Raw genomic sequence first — 21,207 nt, 5'->3', positions numbered from 1 at the left:
CAAGTTTGTATTTCAATTCCAGTTAACATATAACGTAGTATTAGTTTCAGGAGCAGAGTTCAGTGATTCATAACTTACATATAACACCCAGTGCTCATCATAAGTGCCCTCCTTAATGCCTATCCCACATCTAGACCCTCCCCCATCTACCTTTTTTTGTAAGAATCTTATGGTTTTATCACAAGTTTTTCTTTTTTTTTTTTTTTAATTTTTATTTATTTATGATAGTCCCAGAGAGAGAGAGAGAGAAAGAGAGAGAGGCAGAGACACAGGCAGAGGAAGAAGCATGCTCCATGCACCCACCGGGAGCCCGAAGTGGGATTCGATCCCGGGTCTCCAGGATCGCGCCCTGGGCCAAAGGCAGGCGCCAAACCGCTGCGCCACCCAGGGATCCCCTATCACAAGTTTTTCTAATGCAAATCTAAACATGTTATGAATGATGGATTGGTTAATGTATACCTATACTTTCTCATTTGATTTACCCTTCTCTCTGCAATTTGACCAACAGTGCGTAAGGGGTGCTTTGTTGCTATTCATGCACTGCCCTCTTGGCACAGTTATACCACACAAGAACTTGAGATGCTGTTTCGCACAAAAATTTTTTTTAAAGATTTTATTCATTCATTCATGAGAGACACAGAGAGAGAGAGGCAGAGACACAGGCAGAAGGAGAAGCAGGCTCCATGCAGGGAGCCCGATGTGGGACCCGACCCCGAGACTCTGGGACCACACCCCGAGCCGAAGGCAGAGGCTCAACCACTAAGCCACCCAGGCGTCCCTGTTTCATACAAATTAACAAAATAAATATCTAAACTCCAGGGTTCTGTCTCAGAGGACTGTTAGAACCTGTTCAAACTAAACTGCCAGTTAAAAAGGAATACCTCATGTGAAAACTAAATGATACACTTTTTAGCTGTAAAGGGGAAAAACCATACAATTTCTAAGTACTGTTAACACCACCGTAAATGAAAGAGCTTTGACCAGAGTAGCTAAGATGTCAAACCAACAAATATTGTTACATAAATGATTAGTGATAACTAAAAGTATGTTATTTTAAGCTAAAACAGGGATATATCCTATCCCCATAATATGTGAAGAGAGAAGCATAAATACAGAAAGAAACAGAAAAGAACAATTCAACACTGAAACAGACAGATGAAGGTTCAAATCCTAGCTCAGCCACAGATGAGTAATGAGACCTTGTCAAAATCATTAGCCTTAAACATAACGCGAAGATATCGGTCAACATCTCACAGGATGATGTCGAGATTAAATGAGATCATGGAGGCAAAAGTCTGGCAAATTTCTGAGTACAAATTATTCAATAATGGTTACTCTTATAGTTAAAATTTCCTCAATAAGGATTTGGAATTGCTAAAAGGCTGTAATGTAGAAGAAACAAAGTTCATCATACAAAAAATGCCAATTAAAGATTTCTAGTTTAGGAATTTTATCTCATAGTCCCAACAACATTGCAGGAAACTGACAGAATTTTAAACTTTAAACTAGCAATAGTGCCAGAGGGAATAGGTTCTTCTCCTTTCCTTCTGGTCCAAACAATTTAAGAAAAGGGGGAAAAAACAAAAAACAATCATTCATAATCAACCATTATAGGCAATTATTCATGTGATCAAATAACTGCCCACATCCAATCGTAGCTAACGGTAAAACTGTTTCGACATAAAGTCACAAACCTGAACACTCTGTTCCTCTTGCTTGTAAACCAGCTTGACGCAGTTACACTACAATGATTTTCTGGGACAGGCTGCAGCTAACTGAGCAAGTACCTGTGCATGATAAAAATATGAATTTAGTAAAAAGTCACAACATTCTGTTTCATTTAATTCTTCATTCGTGTTCCACTCATGAAGGATCAATCAAGTTCTATGTCAGGCTCTGCCAAATATTTACAGGATAACAAGAGCAATTCCTGCAGGGGAAAGGGCATCTATGAAAAGTGTAAAGAGGCACAGCCGACGAGGTCCTGGCTCACACAAAGCACGTTTTAAATCACCAGAGCGAAAGGGCAGATAAAGGTAGAAATTGGAGTGACAGAGCCAAAAGTAAAAGGGGCTTTTGCCTAACCTTCATTCTAAACATCATGGTTTTCCAACATATACCACTTTTTGTTGATAAAGTAAATTTCTTAGACTTTATTTACAGTACTCGTTTAATTGGCATATTTATTCAGAGTTATAAAAAGATAAACTCTATAGTATCCCAGTGAGATACCAATTTTTAAGTACCCATATTCTGTCTGCCCTTCAAGAGTAGTTCCAGGACCACCTTCTCCAGAGATCATTTCTTGATAGCTTCAGCTGAAAGCTGTCATTTGTCATGAATTCCTATAGCATTTTGCCCACAACGAACTACCAGTTTCCCTTTCTACCTCGTATTTAGGTTTCCTTCCTAGACATCTCAGATGTCCATAAAAACTCAGGCTCCCAGAGAACAGGCTCATATATGATTTCCCTAAGGCAGAGAGCCCTGCAAGAGCTGCAAAGTTCAAAATAAACATTAACAAGTGCAAGGTTTTGTTCCTTTAAGATTGAAGCTCAGTCATAAATTTCCGTAACTTTATCACCACTACTGATAGTATTATATTTACTTAAAAACGTGTCTCTAATCAGGGTGATTGCCTGAAAACCTTGACACCATATGAGAAAGAATGAAGCTAGAAGAACAACTTTCTCCATAAAATACCCTACTTGGTCTTCAAATGAGATTCAAACACTACCGGCTCCATTTTTACACATTACTGGTGCCCCCGGGACATCTAAAGAGTTGACAGAGTTGTTCGATTTAAACCAAAGGCCCTAAACACTATTAATTTTCCATCACATAATCATAAAATCAGGGTTAGGAAATTTCCACTCGCCCTTGTCATGATGAGGCCTCCATTAGCCTCTTTCAACCTCAACTTCCTCACATATGAAATGGGTATAACATTCCCTGTCTCACTATTGGTGAGGGTTAAATGACAAAACATGGATGACAATGCCTGCCATTGAGCCTGCTTACACAGGACTTGCTCAGTATCAGAGATATTTCAAGATGGCAGGCTGAAGTTCTACCACGAAGTCTCTCTACGCTAAGATCAATAATTTGATAATTCACAGATCTCTTAGTTTCATAATCAAAAAAAAAAATTCAATACTAAAAGTTAAGAACTTTTCTCCAAATATTCTGTGTAGCAATTAGACCAGCCTTAAGTCTCAAATACACTTTCCACCTGCATTAAATTTACTTGCAATTTTCTACTGAGTGAGATTATTTTAAAAGTTACTCTGAATAAAATGGGATGAGTCATTCTTAATATACTGGTCTGAAGAAAATCAGTGCATTAAAGCCAGTAAGTTTTTCCTTTTAGATTTCTAAAATTGAATTATTTGGCCAACATTTTAAATGTTGTGAAATAAACAGGTAACTTGAAATATTTCACAATTTTAAATCTCGCTCTAATACAGAATAGAAAACCACATAAATTGGATCATCAAGCAGCAAAATATACATGGGTGATAAGTTGTATCTATTAGGGACTACCCACTTAAATGATGCAGAAGGATCAATGCTGGGTCTGACAATTAAAGAACTTGAGAGTACAACATACCCTCAATGCCAGAGGAAGATAACAGTTTGTTACTATTAAAATGAAGTCCATTAGCACAAGATTTAAAAGGTAAGATTTCTCCAGAAGGGAATTGATTCAAATCAAAGTGCAATTTCTCACTAGTCCTCAGGAAAATGCAAGCTAAACAACAATGGATACCACTCCATATCCACTAGAATGGCTGAAAGTAAAAAATAAAAATAAGTGTTGTTGAGGACACGGAGCCATTGGAACTCTCAAACACTATGAGCAACAGTGAACTGGTGCAACTACTTTAAAAGGTTCTGTGTTATCTACTAAAAATGAACACATATCCAGCCTCAGTAACACACTCCTAGGTACAGATGCCCAAGAGAAGTGTACACATAGGTGCCCCAAAAACAAATACAGGAAGGCTTGTAACAGCATTAGTTACAATAGCAAAAACTGAAAGGAAAAAAAAAAAAAAGAACAAACCAGAAACAAACAAAACAGATGTTTAGTAGTAAATAAATAAATTGCAGTATAGTTACATGTCAGAATACTACATGGGGAGAGAGGAGCTGTCATACCCACAAATATAATATTGAGCAGAAGCAGCCAGACTAAGGAGTATATTGCTATATTATCCCATTTGGGGGGGGGGGGGATTTTTTTTTATTGGAGTTCAATTTGCCAACATCTAGCATAACACCCAGTGCTCATCCCGCCAAGTGCCCCCCCACCCATTTTTATAAAGTTCAAAATCAGACACAACTAGCCCATGGTGATATAAGTCAAGGTTACTTTTTCTTGTACTGGGGAGGGGTGGGAAAGGGTAATAAAATGAAAAAAAAAACATGAAGGAGCTTTTGAAATTTGATAATATTCTAAATTTTTAATTGAATTAATGGTTATACACGTTTTGGGTTTGCAAAAGTTTATCATTGGTAAAATGCTTAGAGTCTGTGTGCTTTTTCTATATGCTTGTTACACTTTATTTTTTTCTATTTATAAGAAAAAATCAAGGTATTCATAAGTGTATGTATCTATGTATTTTATGTTAAGGATAAAGACAATTTTTTTTATATTTGGAAGAACAGACTGTTTTTTTTCTTCATAAAGTTGGCATTGTGTACAATTCCTAGCATGTGTTTTTCTTACTATACCATGACTGCTTTGTCTTCTCTCAAATATTTTAGAATGTAAATTTTTATGGATGCATTGTTGGATACAGTATTGAACACACCCATAAATTACTGCACATCTTTTCCAAAATTTTGCCTTCATAAGCAATGTTGCAGTGAACAGCACTGTACAGACATGTTTGTACATGTTCTCTGCTTCATGACGACAAATTCCTAGAAATAAATCCCTAGGGCCAAAGTATACATTTAAACATGCTAAAAGTGTACAAGAACTCTGGAAAATTTTTCATCAATATTGTTTAAGAAATCTTACTAATCGTTAGCTTACACTTCACTACGTGAAAAACTTGGCTACCCAGAATAAATAATTTCTCTGAAGTTTTGCTTATTTTTTTTATTTTTATTTATTTATGATAGTCACACACAGAGAGAGAGAGAGAGAGAGAGAGGCAGAGACACAGGCAGAGGCAGGAGCAGGCTCCATGCACCGGGAGCCCGACGTGGGATTCGATCCCGGGTCTCCAGGATCGCGCCCTGGGCCAAAGGCAGGCGCCAAACGCTGCGCCACCCAGGGATCCCAAGTTTTGCTTAATTAATAGCCTCCTCTTCTCACAAAAATTTTAAAGCATTTCATATAAATGGGTATAGAATCTTGGAGAAAATACTTTCTGGCTATAAATGGATACCCTGAGAGAGAAATCTATTGACATCAGTACAGGACTGACCCCCTCCCCCCCAAAAAAAAACTTCAATGAAGTCCCCAAACAGAAATATAACAGAATATAAAACCAAACAAAATGTGATATATATATGTATTTTATGTTACACACATACAGAAAAATTCTATAAAGGTATTTAACAAAATGTTAAAATACATTGCCAGGTTTAGGAGTTAGGTGATTTTTACTTTATTTTTTTTACCTTATTTTTTAAGTTTTCTTTTATTGCTTACATTATTTGCGATGAACAGTTATCATTGTTAAGATTAAAAAATAAGCTAGAAGACCTGAAATTAAGTCCCCTGATTAAAATAAAACAACAGACATCTTCTTCCCTGTTCACAAAAACAAATTAAATTGGCAAAAGAAAATTTTCTCAGTTTTAAGATGTTTCTCCCATAAGCTTTTCATTAATCTTCTGGCCTCTGACACAGGGTTTTCCAACAAAGCACAGACAGGAGAACAAGTAAGGAAAGGATACCAGAGGGAAACTGGCACCCCCACAAACACCCAAAAAAGTCATGCTCAGTTGAGATAGCTTGCCACCTCACCTTCAAACCTGAGCCAGGGCTTCTGACTTGACTTCACAAAGGTGGTCATTTTCTGCTAATAAAGTCCCTCCCAGTTTCTAAGATGGAATTAAATATATTGGTATTTCCTGGTTTGCTATCAAAATACCATTACTTCCAGGTACTCTGTATTTGAACAAGAATAGGACCTAGAGACTTCCCTGTTGCCAGAAGTGTAGCCTCAGGTCTAATGTTGGTTATATCCTAGAGAACCACACACAAAGGTTCCTTCCACTCCCTAGGAACACAGGAGTAAGTTACTCACCATTAGAATTTTACCCATTATCTCAATTACCCTTCCTTAAGAGGACTAAGGTCACTTCATTTGTTCAGAGGGAAACAAAAGCCAATTGGAGTTTTCTCTCCTAGCCAATCAAATCATCCACACTGAGTTACAGAATTGAAACCAGAATTAGACTCCAAATTTCCTGATTTCTTTCTTCAAATTTGTATCTTGCTTATTAACAGTAATTAAGAACAGGGCTAAAAAAAAAAGAACAGGGCTTTAGCACACCAAAGATCAAACCCTCGGATTAAAACAGCAGCAGCTTTCTTGGTGTCCCTTTGGCTTCAACCACCGAGAAAGTTACTCAGTCTTGACTCAACCAGAAACACTCCTACTTTGGAATAGGCTGACTCAAAGAGTAAATACCCCACTGATAATACTGGCCTGTTCTCCCATCCTAACATCAAACAAAACAAAACTAAGAGAGTAAACAGCCACAATGTGTTGTCACTTTTTTTTTTTTTTTTAACAATTGGATTTTAAATGGAGGCTATTATGAAGAGTCTCTTGGCTACAGTTCAAAGGAAAAAGAATATCCTAATTCAAAACACATTTTCAGCTTCCCCGAATTCCACTTCTTTCAGCCAATTTTGGAAAGTTCTCCTCATCTCAACTAGAAAATTCATGTTATACTTGTTTTAAACGTCCAGCAGCTCTTCAAAATACAGAATCCCAGTGCCTAGAGTTAGCACAAAGGCCATTTCAAGTGTATCAATGCCTCAGAACATAACCAGTCCCAGGGGGTCATGCCCCTAGTGCAATAGAAGACAAGGAATAAAGTGGCCAGAGTATTAGCCCCTATGGGTTCAATGTATCACCAATCAATGCAGATTAAGATTAAGCATGATGACTTGATTAACCAGCTGATCAACCAGATGACAGAGAGCAAAACTAATATCAAATCCTAAACCCCAGAGTACAGTCACACCATATATTCGAAGGATCACTCGGCAGGAATATCAACAAGGTACCAAGTTTGGACCATACCTTGGGGCTATAGCAGCCAGCAAGACACATCCACTGCACTCAATGAACTCAATGGCTAATGAGGATGAAGACATATCAGTAAGAAATTATCAATGGATGTACGCTATAATCATAACTACTATCATTTACTGAGAGTTTAGAACCAGCTTAGAATTTCACATATTTTCATTTGACATTCGCAATAATTACTCTATCACATAAGTGTTACAAATGTTGGACAAATTCCTTAGTCTCTCTCTGCCTCAGTTTGTCTCTAAAAAGAAGGTAACAACTACTCTATGGCAGTGAGGTGAGTTAATACATGTAAAAACAGAGAGAACACTGCCCAGCACGTGGCAATTGATTGATAAAAATCAGCTATTATTATTATTATTATTATTATAATCATCAGTGTGGTTGGTGTTATTATCAATGGAAAGGCAACCAAGAAAAAAAGGAAGAGCTCTACAAGAAAGAAGAATCAGAGTTGCCATTCATAGTTAAAGGGCATTATACAAGTTCCTTCAGCTTCCTCATGTATAAAATGAGATAAGACCACCTGCACCATCCTCCTCCTCATGGGCTGTCCTGGGGCCACAAGAAAGCATCTTTAGCCATAGGACGCAAAGTTAACGCCATACTCTATCACTGGCCAGAGGACTTCAACACACCTTAGAAAAAAATGAACTTTCTCGATGAGCCATAAGTAACTATGGGCATAAAATGAATATTCTAGACATCACTCTAACAACAAAGAACATCACAAGTATGCTTTTTAAAATCTTATGACAGATACATAAAAAGCATGGTAAACTCTCCACTACCTAATGACACCAAATAACATTCCTGGAGCCTTCCACTGACAGAATAATCAGAACTTTGAGCCAGGTACTGGACATTTTTTTTTTTTTTTTTAACATCAGTTTTAAAGGCAATCCCCAAGTGCTGAGAAACCCAACTGCATCAACCACAGGCTGGTTTGGAGCACCACAAGGCAACACCATGCAGATCTAAGCTGCATTTTATTTCAGCTGTGAACATCTGAATAAAGAGATTTTCAAACTTTATTCTTTATTTTACTATGTCTTACAAAAAGTCCTCTCACTACAATACTAATTGTAAAAGTTAATAGAAGGTGAAGTTTCCAATTCAGGCTTCCACAACTTCAAACACACATACACAAAAGCTCCTGGCACTATTTTAATCTTGTGTTCAATTTTGTAAGCTCACAGACACCAGACAACTCCAGTCCTGTGAAATTTTCTAAATACATGCAATCTCTATCTGTAGGATCTACTCAGCTCATTAATTGACAAATGCGCTTTCAGATACAGTCTGAGTATTTTAATAATTTTAATTAAGAAAACATAAGAATATAAATGAGGATTTCTTTTTGGTCCCATTCTATTTTCCAAATTATCTAAAATTAGCACCTATTACTTACCTAGTTAACAAAAAGGAAGTCTTTAAAATAGACAAAAAGGCAAGAAAACTGTATGATTTCAACTGAAAATTCTGGTAAATTATCTGATATCTATTTTACTTATTTTGTTTGGCACAAAAACTATAGTAACTAGAAGGGGAAATGTATTTTGCAAAAGAAATTCGGGTAAGAAATATCTGTCATGCAACTGTTACAATCAACGAATATAAGAGATTTTTACACTCATCAGTGTTTTACATTTCAGTAAGAGGTAACTTTACTAATATTAGTATCAAATGCGTATCTCCATATAGCACAATTGCATTCAGTTGATTAACCACCAGCACAATCAATCAGAGAGAAACTGTCCAGTCTCTCCCATTCACAGTTCATGTGTCCATGTCAGAGTATGGACAGATTCGTTCAGGCTAAAACCTAATTTGGTTTTAGAGCAGATTTCCCAAGAAAGAAACAGTAATCAGTATAGATAAACAGGATTCAGATTCAGCTTCAGGCTGATAACTTCTCTCATTTCAAGAAAACAAGAGATAAGGGAAAACTGTTTATCTTTCTTAATATATAGGGTAGACAATGATCAACAAATATTTTCGCCTAAGAGGGAAAATTTTACCTTGATTCTAATCCTAGACTTTCATCAAAGCGCCAGGCAACTGAGAACCCTCTATGGATCAGGGAACACGGAGGAGCTTACACTTCTTAACGAACAGAGTTTCTCTATCTACCCCCCAACCCGTCACCCGTCACCTTCAGACATCAGAAGTCAACAGAAGTTCCTGCTCATATTTTCAGCCTGGTACATGGATTTTCTTTCTAACCTTGGGATAAATAAAAACTGTCCATGAAGCAATGAGATAGTATGTTGCATTCCATTAACTATAATCTTCTCATATGAACAAGTTTTCTCTCCCCGAGTAGAATATGAGCTCATTTTTAACCCATCACAGATATTTTACACTTAAATTTGGTATCTACTAGCTTTCACTCAGCCTTCTAACTCTGGCCAACCAATCGGCCCTGGGGTGGAGGTGCCTCCATATTTAGGAACTAGCTCTGATGGGCACAGAACAAGCGCAGGCAGCTCCCCATTCCAGGCTTTAGCAGCAAGGACCACCTCGTCATCACCTCCTTCAAAATCTCCCGAAGCTAAAGGATCATTCACCATCCCCTCACATTATCCAAGATCTGTAACTCAACAGTACGTGGGGGTAAAGTCTAGAGTCACGACCAAGGAGTGGGCAGCACACACCTCCTGACTCTAGCTCAATAATGCCTAATGTCAATACCCTTCTCCAGGAAGCAGAGGAAAAGAGGTCAGCCTGGTTTCTCACAGCCTGGCAAAGTACATGGGCAAAGTGCAAAGAAAAACAAAACAAAAACAAAAACAACACGTCTCCTGACATCCCAGGATGAGCGAAAGAAATACCAACCCGGGAACAATGAGGAGGAAGTCATTCCAGGCACTGAGAAGCTAGGGGCATCTTCTTTCCCTGTCCTAAGAACTACAAGTCAAGAGAACCTGGGAATTTCTTTAAATCTGTGTCTTCTTGAAGTTGCTCTGTTTTCAAAACATTCTCCTATAACCCCAAGGAAAAGTACTAAATGGCATATTTCAGAATGAATTCTAATTTGATTGAGAATTTTATATAGTCCCATTGAAGTAAATGGAGTCATTCTTTGTGTCCACAGAAGGCTGGGAAGGGCTACAGTTCCCCACAATTTGTAAAGGCTCTGGGCACCTAACAGGAGCCTGTGAGTATTACTTTCAGAAACATGAATTAACCTGGCTCTGTCTCCAATGCACCTGGTGAAGTACACCCAGAAACTAGAGCCCCAGTTTAGAGTACCTGAACACACACACAAAAACAGAACTTTGTTAACACTACTGACATCTATCCTTCAAAAATGTATTGTTCTGTTTTGTTTTAATGACTATAATAGGATTGCCTGGACAGGAACTGATAACTAAAGGAAACATGTCCAAGACTGGCTGCATTTCACATGTTATTTATCTCCTGTGGGTCCAAAAGATAAAATGTGTAACTCGAGGCTCTTCTCCTTCCTCCCACCGAGCCAGGTGCCAAGAGACAGACTCATAGAACTCATGGGGTTGGCGGGGGGGGGGGGGGCTGGTGCAAGTTATTTTCTGCAGCAGGAGGACAAGAGTGAGTCATCACTGGGACAGTGATGGAAGTGGTCTCTCTTGACCACCCTTCTTCTCTAAGACAAGGGTTGCTGCAACTATAAATACGGCTGTACATATGAGCCACTTAATATTCTGAGCTCAGTTTGGTCTTAAAAATCTAAATTCTACATAGAAATAATTCTACTTAACTTGCTTAGCATAACTGTAACCATAAGGAAAAATCATGGAGTCTTAGCAGAGAGTGCCAGGAAGGGCTCCTGCAAGTATATTTGTTGGTTTTCCAAGGATTCTGTTACATAAATCATCTCAAGTATATTAAATATCGGCAAATCCTCTGCTTCAATTTGGCATGTGACTTGTTTGAAAATCAATTTCATCTTTACTCATTCAAAACCCCATCAAAAGGACTTCAACAAACTGTATCAAGTATAAAAAGACAAAATTTCTTACCAGTGATTAAATTTGACCAGCTTTTTTTTTTTTAAAGATTTTATTTATTTATTTATGAGAGACACAGAATGAGGCTGCGACATAGGCAGAGGGAGAAGCAGGCTCCCCGCAAGGAGCCCAATGTGGGACTCAATCCCAGATCCTAGGATCACGCCCTGAGCCGAAGGCAGACACTCAACCTCTGAGCCAGCCAGGCGTCCTGACAGTTTTCAAAACTGGTATTAGCCTAAAAGATAATGTCCTTACAAAAAATATTAAAAATAGGGGTGCCTGGGTGGCTCAATTGGTTCTGTGTCTGACTCTTGATTTCAGCTGAGGTCATGATCTCAGGGGTCATGAGATAGAGGCCCCCCCCCCTCAGAGATAGAGCTCCATGCTCAGCAGGGCATCTGCATGAAGATTCTCTCTCTCTGCTCCTCACCCCAAATCACATGCTCGCTCACTCTCTCTCTAAAATAAATAAAATCAACCTAAAAAAAAAAAAAGGAATATTAAATACAGCAGACAGTACCCAGAATACCACTAAGGCCTTATGTATAATGCATCAATTACCTCCTTCACACTAGACACGGAGTTACAAAATTACAAAATAGAATTATGAAAGTCTAAATATATTCAGAGACAGAATGACCACTGTGAAGTTTCTTATAGTATAAAAATCAAATCTAGGAACTTTTTAAACTCAAGACCTATAAGGATATAATTTATCTCCCATCTACTACTGTAAACAGGCAGGGAGATAAATGAATGATATCCAAAGGATATTCCAACAATCACCTCAGCATGCAACATGCCATATTACGATGCTATATTATCTAGAAGAAAAAAAAGAGAGTCACAGAAACATAGGCTCTATTAGGATGATCTAATCTTCAAAGTCACCTTTTCCTCATATTTTGCTATCACTCTATCAGAAAACAAGTCATATTTAATATTAACACACATTTATTTCAACTTTCCATTAAATGTTAACAAAATAACATTTTTTCATAATTATCAGAATTACAAAAATAAATTCCAAGTTGCCACAGACAAAAAAAAAATTATTACTGTTCCATGCTTTGGCAAACCTTGTACTTGAATCTATACTGTCGGCTTTGAGTCAAGTAAAGTGAAATCTTGGCTAGAAAGGAGATACAATAATTTATAGTGAGTGACCCTTTCCAAAGAGAATGGGACAGCATGTCAGTCACACATGTTCTGTATTTTTAGTTACCCCTGTTCCATTTGGTTATTTCATCTTAAAAGAATTTTAAAGTGTTATTAACATTTTGAAGCAACATATCAAAAAGTATTTTAAAATCTTTACTCGAACAAAACCTCTAGAACTAGGAAAGGGAGTCTGAATTAAGCAATTTTAATTAAGCAGTTTTTCCATCAACGACAATAGCTACTCCATAGGAACAATTACCCAAGATTCACACAACTTTCCCCCCACAAGCATGTATGTAGTACTTACTGTGTTCCCCACAGTATACTCAGCAGAGGAGAGACAATGAGGAATAAGACAAACACAGCACCTGACTGCAAGACTTGTACAGACTACCCTTCCTGTGCCCGCCACCACCCCTGGGCTCAAAGAGAAAATGTGCTTCATCATCAGTTCTCATTTGTGCTGAACAAATCTTCTTACAATGATACCAATAAATGAGAAATTTTTTATTAAGGGGGATAAAATTATAATCCTTTCCAAAAACCGGTACGGTGGCTGTATTTTTATAAATAATCTAGATGGTCAAAAGTCCAAGCAGAATTCTTTTCTGGCCAATAACACAAGGACAGTGGCCACCGGAGGTCTGGCCAGAGCTGGCTCTTTCCTGGACTCTTTCCTGGGACTAAGGAAGCCAGGCCAGGAAGGCCACACAGAACCCCTGTCTAAACGCTTACCAGCCTATCCCACGGGGAAAAGTCCCTGTGCAAGACCTTGGATCTGAAACAGACCCATAAATAACCTCCATCTGTGGTAGACTTACTTAGTGGCTGTATATATAAAATAAGTCACAGAAGTACCACTATTCAATTAGATTTATACCAATACCGTGTTTCCAAGCATCTCACAGCTATGAACTCACCAAGCTGATAAGACGGTGAAAATTCATATAAGCAGAATTATAGTCCATAAAACAACTAGGTTTCATGATCTTTCCTAGACAGTAAACCTTGTTTTTTTTCCTACTGAATCTTAACTTTCCTTCCCCTATCTTTTAAAAGATTTAGAAGCAATTTCAAAGATATCAATAAAAGTTCTAAAACTCAAAGTCAGTATGAAAAAGAATCCCTATTGGCCACCTTCCCCCGCCCCAAACCATCAAGGGTTTCTCCATAATTAGATAAAAAGGATACAAATTCTTTAAGGAGGCACTCCAGGTCTAAGACGAGTTGAGTTTTCAAACTGATTTTTCAACACATTTCCCCCTACCCACGCCACAGAGCCATCACTCCAGGCAACCTGTGAACTGTCCTCTCATACCTGAACACACCTGTCACTTTACTTTTTCCACACCTTCTTTCATGTATTCCCTCTGCACTAAGTGCCCACTGATAAAGTGCCTCCTTATCAATTACAAATTACATCCACCCTATTGTGCCTAGCAGAAGGGCTGCCGCTTCTCCAGCCTGTGTGTGTCCCTCCTGCCGAACTTCTCCAAGGTAGGCTCTCTACATGGAAAGGTATGTGCTTTGGGGGGGAAAAAAATCACTGAAATCTCGACTCTGCCATGACAAGATAGGCCTTGAGCAAGGACTTGCTCACTAGCCTCGATCTGAACAATAGCGGTTACAATAACTACTCGGCAAGGGTTGGGGGTTTCTGGGCAACATTTTGCCATGTGTTCAAATCTCCTTGCTGACAACTGCAGACTGATGGACCATGGAAAAGAACCTGACACACCACAAGCCTCAGCTTTCCCACTGGTCAACTGGGAGGAGCTCCATCCATTTCATGGCGGAATGACAAGGGTCAAGAAGCCACTGCACAGCTCTGACTCCCATGCCCTAGGCCCCGACACCCCAACACCCAATCTCAGCCTGAGTGGGCTCCCACCACACCCTGTGCTCCTCTCTGTCACAGTATTACCTGTCTCTTCCATTCAGTGGCACATTTATAGCCCAAGTCTAGACTGTTCGGCACCCTGATAAATACATATGCTAGAAAGAAGTATTTTTAGGTGGGAAGTGCTTCATAGGTAAAAGCAAAGCACACGCAAAAAATCAGGACACTGAGAGATCCTGAGGCTGAGAAACAAGGGAAAACATCTGTTGAAATCCAGCTTATTCTTTCAGATCCAATTCAAATAATTATACTTGTGACTTACTTAAATACTAGCATTGGAGCTGTGCCAGCACTTGACAGGGTAGCCTCCAGGAAGGCTTCTGGGGCTTCCCCAGGAAGGGCACTTAACTTTGGAGCCACCACCACACCTCATCAATTTATCTCTAACACAACATACCACATGTACTTCCTTGTATGTTTTTTTTTTTTTTTATTTTAATCATCTTACCTCCCTGACCTGAAGCTCAAGGAGAACAAGGCCTGTATGTGATTGGCCTTCCTATCCAGCCCCTCTTCCCTACCACAGAAAAGGGAATTAAATGAATTAAAAAGGAGTGTTAAAGCTTCTAGAACAAAATCATCCAAATCACGAGGTAACTCAACATCACATGGTTGCTCTGCCAAGTGATTCATCACCTCTAAGACCCCAAAGTCAAGGTCTGAATAGATTTAGACAGCACTCTTACATCTATAGGAGGAATTCAACAAAATCTCTCAGAATCAAAAGAAAAGCTTTTCTCTGAATGAGGTTTTCATTAGTGGTAAAAAGAGTCAGAAACAGCAGAAAAATGAACCGGAACAAAAAAGATCGGGGAGGAAAACTCTCTGTCCTTTTGAACTGTGTAATGTTCATGGTACTTTAATATTCTTCTCTCCTCAAGCCAAATACTTTTCTTGGAGAAACAAGTCAATGCTTTACATTCCATTTTCATGAGTAGTTATAAAAATAAACCAGCACAACAATGGTAGACCTTTTTTCAATTACTAATTAATCAAATTAATAAAAGTTAACTTATAAAATATATTTTGAATTCACTATTCTCCACTGTGGGTATCACTTCATTAAAACATCTGTTTTCTATTTCTGACATTTCAGAATCAGCAAACCAGTAACAAACACTGAATGCGCACCCCCAGCCCTACTTTGGTAAGGGGTAATGGCAGTGAAGAAGGGGGGAACGTTGTGATTCCGGAATTAAATATTGACTTCCCCTCTCCTTGTCTGTGGCATATTCCCTGACAGTGTAAAAAGAAACAGAAGCTTGAATTTCATTCTGAGCTCACTAAAGCATGAGGAGCCAACTGCGAAAACAGAAATTTGTCATTGGGCAAACTAGTGATCCTTTGTGTTGCCCTGTCCTCCATCAAGTCTGCCTGAGAGAGGACCTTACCCCTCACCCCCAACCTCCTCTCAGGATGCCAGAGGTGAGCTATTGGAAATGGTCTCCCCAAGCTAAAATCAAGTTCGCTCATCCAATCCAAGAACAGTAGGCAGGGAACCAGAGGAGGGAAAACCCTGCTCTCCTAGGATTTCTGTATCAATTCCAAGAACTTTCCTTCTCTCACTGCCAGCAGCACCCATCAATTCCCATAGTAACCAGCCCACGGCTTTCCAACTCATCCAAGAGGGAGGCAGGCATGCTGTAGACAGAAGCACATGGGAGCATGACCCAGGCCCCAGGCACCCATCCAGTGTGCCTTAAACACTCCCATTCTATCTCCCTGCTGCCCTTAATTCCCAGGCTACCAGATGGTTCTCTCCTTTCTCCTTTTAATGTGTGGCTGAGACAATGAAGGGGCTATTTTCCTAGGACTCTGCACAAAACAATTTCCTGTTTTCTAATGCAATCTTGGTTCAGGTCTACTGGGTACTAAAGCAATCATGTTCCCCGATCACAGTGTGCATAAATGTTTGCTGAATGAAGAAATCCTCTGGTATAGAAATAAAGATTTCAAAGACACAGGGTGAATATTTGAGATCAAGAACTGGGTACAAAGAGGCTATACTCCCAAAAGGAATGAAGAGCAGATAAAGGGGCACTGAAGTGTGTTGAGACCACCTTATCTTTGAGAATAGGATTCCTTATGCTGAACGAGCAGGAGTGGGAACAGGAGGAGGAAAGCCACACATAGGAACTGACAGTATTTCTGTACTCAACATACTCACCAAGGGCACTGCGATCAGGAACCATGGCTCATGACGGTGATTGGCTTAGATGATATGAAAATCATACCAGTGATTTTCAACAAGGAAAAGTAGAATGATCAAAATTGAAGGAAGATGTAGGTGATGATTTAAGCAGTTTGGGAGGAAAAAAATATTCAGCTGATTCTGACATGTTTCTCTAAAGGATTACTATGTTGAAGAGATTTTTTTTTTTTTTTTAACTAAAAAGGTAGAGAATCAAACGTGCTCAGTGTGGGCTATGAATCTGTTCTGTAAGATTTCACATCTTCAACAGAATTTAATGGCTGAAAAAAAGGAGACAATGTGGTGATAGGAGGTGCTACAGAAGGAGCACCTGTCATTGCCCTTGGAGTCCACGCCTCACCAATGGGACACACATGCTATCATGAAGGAAGATGCTGAGTAACGCACCTGCAGGGCTACAGCATATGCAGGCACACATGCTAAATCTTAACAGATACTCCCAAGCCACTTTCTAGTGAGGGTCCCACTGCAGTATGGGTGAGTTCTTTAAACATTTACCTACTGGATTCATGGCACTGTGCTAATAACAGAATATAAAGTAATAAAATAAAGATCCAAAAACATGACTCAGCATTACCAAAAACTGAGAGGAAATAGAAGGTGAGTTATGAAACAATAAACTTTATTAGGATAGGAAAGTACAATTATGAAAGACTGCCCTTTATATTGCCAGTGATAAATCTCTTTAAAATCAAATATTTTTATATTTAAAAAAAAACACAGATGAGAAATATTTGAGCCATACAAAGCAAATTCCCAGAAGATCAATGCTTTAACAAAAAAAAAATCTAAATTAATACGGAAATATATCACAATCCCACTAAGATTAACAGGATATTCTTTTGGAAATTCAGAATCTGAGTGTCAAGTTCATACAGAAAAATAAATCAGCAAAAATAATGAGAGTAATTACAAAAAAGAATAATAATAAAAGAGACCAAGGTTTAATACTTGCCTAGTTAAACATGTTATAAATACATAATAATTTTAAAGGCGTGAAATTGGTTCATGAATAGACCATCAAACCAAAAGATAAAATAAAAATTCTAAAAATGCTTTGGAGAGCGTATTGCTAAAAGATAAAATGTGACATTTAAATCCATGAAGAAAAAAATAAATTACTCTATTATGGTTTTGGCACAACTATACAGCCACATGGAAAAGAGAATGGGATACCAATTCACACCAAAAAAAATTTCAAATTGGTCAAAACAATTTAAACATTAAAAAATATATACATATGAAAAGAAAGCAGGAGACATTTTTCACACTCCTGGAGAGAGCATAAGACCTTTTTAAGAAGGACATGAAACCCAAATTCCATAAAGTAAAACATAAATTTGATTATCCAAACATAATAAATGTATACATTTCAAGTTAACATAAATGACAAAATACACACCCAGTGGGATAATTTCTCTTTTTATACAAAGAGCTTATCTCAGATAAATGGACAAAGGATCACAAAAGTCAATTCACAGGAAGAGAAATTGCTCTTAAAACACAACAGTACGTATAAGCTCATTTATAATGAGAAATGCAAAGGAAAATGACAAAAAGATTCCCTTTTTCAGTTATGAAATTGGCAAAGATTAAAAGGTTTAATCACACACTACTTGCAGGAGGAAGGAGAAAGGTATACATTGGTGATGGGAGTGTAAACTTGTTCAACGCCTATGGAGGGCAGTTTGGTAATATTTATCCCAGACAGGAAGATACATATACTTGAATCTGGAATTGCTTCTATATAAATCTGAACACACTCAAGTTCAAAGACAGCCACCGAGGCATTGTTAACAAAATTGAAAGATTAGAAACAACTTAAAGTCCATCAATAAGAAATTGGATAATAAAGTACAACCATAAACTGGAATGGAACAGAATGAAAACATAGTGTGGTATATACTGCAATTTGTGTAAAAATAAACTTTAAAATGCATATATACTAAATGCAATATGACATTTCTAGACTGGATCCTGGAAAAAGGGCATTAGTAGAAATACTCATGAAATCTGAATAAAATCTATACCATTTAGGTTCACTAGATTTTACTCTATAGGAATGTATTAGCTATTAAGACAAAGTTTAATTTAAAAAAAGCAATTTTGTGATTAAATTTATTATCATCCATGGTATTCATGTCCTTCTATATACTGCTAATGAGAAACATCAAGAGTAGATACATGGCTTCAACACTTCTAATACTCCAATTATTGCACCTAAATACCCACCTGCTTCACCTACCAGATTTTTGGTCCCCAACATAGGGGCCATGACAACTCATCTCTGTACTTAAAGAATCTGGAGAATATTTGCCATGTGGTAAAGGTTCAACAAATGAAAGTCAAAATTCCTATGTTCTGGGTCAGTAACCTAAGTTTTGATTAGTAAGAAATTTTGTATTTCAAACAGCCAAACAATCCTTCTAGGGGTTTCCTTTGGTCCTTAGTTCACAATGACACAGAAGAGAAAAGAAAAGTAAGTAATTTTCACCAAAGATGGGGGTAGGAAAACAGAGGCAAATACAGCTCTGTGCCGGGAGCTGTAGGGAATAGAAGGACAAATAAGACAGTCTCTGGAGTAAAGTTAGGGAAAATTCAAATCAACTCTTGAAAAGGTGAAACTCTGATGCTCCCTTACATTTTCAAAAATGTTTTACTTAAAATACTTTTCGGGCAGCCCAGGTGGCTCAGTGGTTTGGCACTGCCTTCAGCCCAGGATGTGATCCTGGAGACCCGGGATCGAGTCCCACATCGGGCTCCCTGCATGGAGCCTGCTTCTCCCTCTGCCTGTGTCTGTTCTTCTCTCTCTCTCTCTCTTTGTGTCTTTCATGAATAAATAAAATCTTAAAAAAAAAATACTTTTCAAGGAAAATTACTTATTTTGCAATTTAAGACAATGATAAAACTCTAATTTTTGGTTTTCTATGATGCCTCCTCAGGAAAAAACTTGTAGGTAGCATGCTTAAGAATGTCTGAAGAAGAAATTCTAGCCTCAAGTCCCATCAATACCTAATTTTCTAAATATTCAAAATGCAAAAGATAGATAACATAGGTCCCATAGAATACAGAGGTCCCTGAATGGGCAAAGAAATACTACTGAGTTTCTCTCCAGAGCACCATCCATCTCCACAAACTCACATCTGAGCCTAGGACCAACACCATGAAGTAATATAACTTGGGCAAAACTTCTGATCTCTGTGAATACTCATTTTCCATCTATAAAACACAGAGTAGCTAAGGCTCCTTCTAGGTCTAAAAGTTGATTACGTCTCTTTTCCTTACATCCCGAATATAAACGAAGACCTTGGAGTCCTTTCATACAAACACACCATCAATACAGGCATTTGCCTGTATATACTGGGGAAGGAGCCACCTGTAATGTTTCCTTCCTATTTCCAGAGTGACCCAACACAAAACAAAAAACAAAAAACAAAAAAAAAAACATTTGTTTACAAACTGAAGGCATACATATGTGTTCTCAAGTGAATAAGGAAAGATTTACTGAATTCTGTGTTGAAATTAAATTGTGTATGCTGTAAGTGAAACATCCACTCAATTGTTCATTCATGTTTAGGATTACATAAGCTTCAAACTTGGCTTTCGTAGATCTTTCATGTACTAGTTAGTCTACATATAACTTCTGTGAGTTATCTTTAAGAGTGTATACTGCTACTTGATATTTTTATTTTGCTCACCACTTTTCGTAGCACGGAAAAAAGAGAATGTTAGGGAAAGTTGCGGACATATATCCACATGCAAAGATACATGAACTGTCAGTAGATAGTTGCTGGGTTTTGTTTTTTTTTTTTTTTTCTAATTTATTTAACATAAGCCTCAACCTTGACCTACTGGCTTGAAAGGGGATTAGGAACTAACACAGAGACTTCACCTCTATGTGACATTTTCCCTTTCAATACATAGAAATAACATTGTGCCACTAATAAGTATGGTTTTCTTCTATAGTTCTTTTTCCCTGAACAATCAGCATTTTATGGTGTAAGGTTGTTTATAAATAATTTAGGAACAGAGAAGAATTTTCCCAAGAAACATACAAGTAAGTTCAGATTTCCACAGGGAAAGATATACTTGAGTGGGTGAGGATATGAAATGATATCCACCTGTAGGATAAGCCAGCAATGCCTTCCTGAGGAAATGAACTTGAACGTATTTCAAAGGAGGGAAAGGTGACTGACAGGTGGTGAGGAGAAAGGGGAATTCCAAGCAAAAAGAAGCTGTGCGTAAAAGCTGCCCCTCTGGTTGCTCAAGAGGCAGAGCCGCACGGTGACCTGATGTGTGTGTGGCAAAGGTTATCTTAGTCATTAGGACAAACCAAAGGGGGAGAAACCAGCTCTGTCTGTCTCCTCATCTGTTACAGGAGAAGGTGGGGCCACAAGGCTTCTCTGGCCCAGGCAGCTGGGAGCCTACTCCCTACCAGGCACACCCCACAGGCACCTGGCATCCCTGCAGCGGTGTGAGGCCCGTGGCTCATGAGCCCCATCTGACAGATGCAAAGTGCAAGGCTCAGAAGCTCCATCAGGCCTCATGTAAAGGGTTTTGGAAATTAAAAGGAATACTACTGCAGGAGAAAGAAGTCGCATTTTAAGACTGACAACTTCAAAATCCAGAGCTCCTGAACATGATCAACTG

At 38.3% G+C, this 21,207-nt stretch overlaps 1 protein-coding gene across 17 annotated transcripts in view; it reads right to left on the bottom strand.

Moving 5' to 3' along the window:
• The window catches only part of SIPA1L1 (signal induced proliferation associated 1 like 1), a 375,082-nt gene that overhangs the window by 263,500 nt on the left and 90,375 nt on the right, over positions 1-21,207 (bottom strand). For 13 of the 17 annotated variants that reach the window (XM_077909830.1, XM_077909833.1, XM_077909838.1 and 10 more), the window contains one exon: positions 1,695-1,787. The exons of the other annotated variants lie outside the window; for them this stretch is intronic. The gene's annotated coding sequence lies outside the window, so the exon portion shown is untranslated. The remainder of the gene's footprint in view (positions 1-1,694; positions 1,788-21,207) is intronic. 17 annotated transcript variants of the gene reach the window in all.

The sequence above is a fragment of the Canis aureus genome, chromosome 9 (assembly GCF_053574225.1).
Source record: "Canis aureus isolate CA01 chromosome 9, VMU_Caureus_v.1.0, whole genome shotgun sequence".
In the NCBI taxonomy this organism is placed as follows: Eukaryota; Metazoa; Chordata; class Mammalia; order Carnivora; family Canidae; genus Canis; species Canis aureus.
The sequence above is the reverse complement of the archived record's forward strand: the minus strand, read 5'-3'. Positions and strand labels throughout refer to the sequence as shown.